Here is a 4,132-nt window from a genome sequence, read left to right as displayed (position 1 = left end):
GGGCATCTGAGGAGAGGGAACCTGAAATGACCCTCTCCTATAACCATACTGATGAATATCTTGTATATCACCATAGAACCTTCATCTGGCGATGGATCGAGATAGAGACAGAGACCCAATTTGGGGCAACGGACTGAGTTCTTAAGGTCCAAATGAGGAACAAGAGGGAGAACATGAGCAAGGAAGTCAGGACCACGAGGGGTGCACCCACCCACTGTGACAATGGAACTGATCTATTGGGAGCCCACCAAGGCCAGCTGGACTGGGACTGAATAAGCATGGGATGAAACCAGACTCTCTGAACATGGCAGACAATGAAGGCTGTTGAGAAGCCAAGGACAATGGCACTAGGTTTCTATCCTAATACATGAACTGGCTTTGTTGGAGCTTAGCCTGTTTGGATGCTCACCTTCCTGAACCTAGATAGAAGTGGGAGGACCTTGGTCTTCCTGCAGGGCAGGGAATTTGCACTGCTCATCAGTATGGAGAGGGAGCAGGAATGGAGTGGGGGGAGGAGTGAGGATAGGGGGAGGGGAGTGGGGGGAGGGGGCAATATGTGGGAGGAGTGGGGGGGAATGGGAAACGGGGAAGAGGCAGAAATTTTAATTAAAAAAGAATAAAATAAAATTAAAAAGAATAAAAATCAAAACATTTCCTTATGGAGTATTTTTACCAAGAATGAGACTGGTTTTAAATTTTCTACTTCTCTTTCACTGTGTCTTCTTTCATCTCCTGTCATCATCTTTCTGTTGTGTGAGTCTAGCTCTGCATTTTCCTTAATGGTATCTTATGATTCTGTTTTCCCTGTTTCTGTGTCTGTCTCTAAGAAACAGCTTTGCTCTGTATTTATTGAACCACACAAAACACAACAAATGGCAGAAAGGACTGAGAAATACTATATAGAAATCTTTAGCAAAGTTTTGGAAGGGATTAAGTCATTAATACTAACTGACACAGATAACAAACAAATGTAACCAATCAATATCTGTATATTGTTTTCAACATTTGTAGATCACTTTAATCCTATTTTCTGTTTTCAGCAAATGAGTAAACTTGTGAATATATATTGTCTTCTGATTCTGGAGCATGGAAGATGAATATTTTAAGATTAAAACTATGAATTAGGCTCCGGTTTTCCATGGACTGTCTCCCTGCACTGTGTACAATGCCAGCAGGATATTTCCTGTTTAGACTGCTCTCCAAACACTTTTCTAAGAGCAGCTTCCTTTGTGGCTATGAAGACAGCTCTCATCCAAGACTCCTTGTCAAAGAAACAGCCACTGTCTGACTAGCTTGAGCCATGTGCTGCAGACAAAGTGCTGCATTTCCTCTTTGATTAACTGGATGGGTCAGTAGAAAAAAAAAACCTACAGCTTCTTCAGCAAACTGACAGCAGAAGGACTTTGGAAAGGTGCCTTAGCAGAGACAGGAGGGGAAGAAAGAAAAAGAAGATGCAAAAGAACAAAGAGAAAGAAGAAAAAGAATTTGAACAAGGGCCAGATCATCATTGAAAAGTGCTCTGATTTTGTGTGGTTTGGTCTGGATGTTCCTTTTATGAAAAGTGGGATAGCCCAGACCACTGAACAAAGATGCAAAGAAGAACAGGAGATGTTGGAGGCTGACATGACCTAATAGAGAGAAGAGTAGAACAGGAGGAGGAAGTTGAAAGTTAAAGGGGAGCATGGATGGAGTAAAAACACATGGGGAGTTTGAAGTATTGCCCTCTCAAGACCTGGGACCCAATGGAGAAACACATGTATAAATGTTTTCTATATGACAACAAATGACAGAAGAAAAGTCATTCAGTGTCCTGGTTGGTGGGGAGAATGGAAATGGGGCTACAGGTTTTGCTATAGAAAGGCATTGACCAAGTAGATGCTGTCACAAAGGCAAAGAACAGAAGGATTCATTATTTGTATTATATAGAATTGTAAAGTCCCTACAATATTCCATGATATTTTATTAAGATTTAAAATGACACAGATCAGAACGAAGAAAGACCCCAGAGGCTATGGCTTCTGCTACCACAGGGCCATTATCACCATATACTACCTCATTGAAATTAAGGGTGTATATGCAGAATCACTGGACCTATGAACACAAGCAGCCTCACCCTGGGCCTCTTTTATTGGCTTGGGAGCCAGGAAAGATTAGACAAGATTTTGCCTATACAAAGGGTCACTACATAGTGGAGTTCTTCGAGGAATGTAGCCCTCTGTGGATTGTGCTTGCCTGCCCACAGTGGGTCTTGAGTAAGTAGCCAGAGTCTGAGGTTCTTGATATTAAACTGGACTGGCAAGAAGTGAAGACCTAGCTTCTCTGGGTTTGTGGATTATAGTATGGTTCTCATTTACTTTAAAGCTAATATACACTTATCAGTGAGTACAAGCCAAGTTTGTCTTTCTGGGTCTGGCTTACCTCACTCAGAATGCTTTTTTTTTTCTAGTTCCATCCATTTGCAACCAAATTTCATGATGTCATGTTTTTAGCAGCTGAGTAATATTTCAATGTATGAATGTGCTACATTCTTTTAATCCATTCTTAAGTTGAGAGCCATCTAAGTTGTTTACATTTCTGTCTATTACGAATAACACTTTTATGACCATAATTGAGTAGTGGCTATATGCCCAAGAGGGTATAGCTGGATCTTGAGGTAGATTGATTCCCAGTTTTCTGAGAAATTGCCATATTGATTACCAAAGTGATTATATAAGTTTGCACTCCATGAGCAGTGGAGGCATGTTACCCTTGCTCCATATCCTCTTCTTATAAGCTGTCATTAGTGTTTTTGATCTTAGACATTTTCACAGGTATAAAATGGTATCTCAAAGTCATTTTGATTTGTTTTTCATTGATGGCTAAGGATATTGAATAATTATTTAAGTGTACCTCAGCCATTTGAGATTCTTTTGTTGAGAATTCTCTGTTTATATCTGTATCCCATGTGGTCTCTTATATTATAAGTGCCAATGTAAACCTTGTGTTGCTAGACCTCCTTAGCCTTATTTCCAAGGAAAAGATGAGTGGACTATCAACCTATTCTGCAATTCCACAACGCAGGACAATCAGATCCACAGTACCACGAAATAGGACAATCAGACAAGATAGGGAGTCAAGTCAAAACAGGAACTTAGTTTATTACTGTGAACATCAGCTTATATAGGTTAAGTGACATTGTGTGATGTGCGGGTACCTCCAGCTAATGACAGTAGCCAAGCCCTTCCTCTGGCTGAAGGGATATCTACCTAGATTTTGCTTTCTCATCCTCACTTGGTTCTCTCAAACTTGATCTAGGCTTTTCTCTGTCCTATAGGCCTTGAGGTACAGGCCCTGAACTCAAGTCAGGCTTTTCTCTGTCCTACAGGCCTCAAAGTACAGGCCTTGAGATAATTTTAGCCTAACAAACTGTGATCTATAAGCATACCCCTAAATAAATAACCCTTTATTATACTCAATTCTGAGCTAATGTGGGATTTCTTGTTAGCATCCATCTTCAGTATTCTATTCAGGAAGTTGTTTCATGTGCCAATGTATTCAAGGCTACTTCCCACAATCTCTTCCTTCAATTTCAGTGTAACAGGATTTATGTTGAGGTCTTTGATACATTTGTACTTGGGTTTTGTAATAAGACAATAGATATGGATATATTTGAATTTTTCTGTATGCCAACATTCAATTATTCCAGCACCATTTGTTGAAGATGCTTTCTCTTTATCATTGTATAATTTTTGATTCTTTGTCAAAAGTAAGATGGTCACAGCTGTGTGGATTTGTCAGGGACTTCAATTGGATTCCATTGATCCACCTATCTGTTTTTATGCCAATACCATACTGTTTTTATTACTATAGTTCTATAGTAGAGCTTGAAGTCAGTGATATTGATACCTCCAGAACTTCTAAAGGATGGATTTAGCTATCCTGGGATTTTTGTTTTTCCATATGAAGTTGAGTATTATTCCTTTGAGGTCTGTGAAAATTTGTGTTTGAATTTTGATGGGGATTGCATCGAATCTGTAGATTGCTCTTGGTAAGATTGCCTTTTTTTTTTCTGTGTTAATCCTATTGATCCCCGAGCTTGGGACATCTTTCCATTTTCTGGTATCTTCTCCAATTTCTTTTTTCAGAATTAAAG

At 39.5% G+C, this 4,132-nt stretch overlaps 1 pseudogene; it reads left to right on the top strand.

Annotated features, from left to right (window-relative positions):
• The first annotated feature begins 1,138 nt into the window (after positions 1 to 1,138).
• On the top strand, positions 1,139 to 2,314 carry LOC130868369 (28S ribosomal protein S5, mitochondrial-like; annotated as a pseudogene).
• Positions 2,315 to 4,132: the final 1,818 nt, after the last annotated feature.

Source organism: Chionomys nivalis, chromosome X, assembly GCF_950005125.1.
Source record: "Chionomys nivalis chromosome X, mChiNiv1.1, whole genome shotgun sequence".
NCBI lineage: Eukaryota > Metazoa > Chordata > Mammalia > Rodentia > Cricetidae > Chionomys > Chionomys nivalis.
Note: the sequence above shows the minus strand (reverse complement) of the source record. Positions and strands in the feature narration are given on the sequence as shown.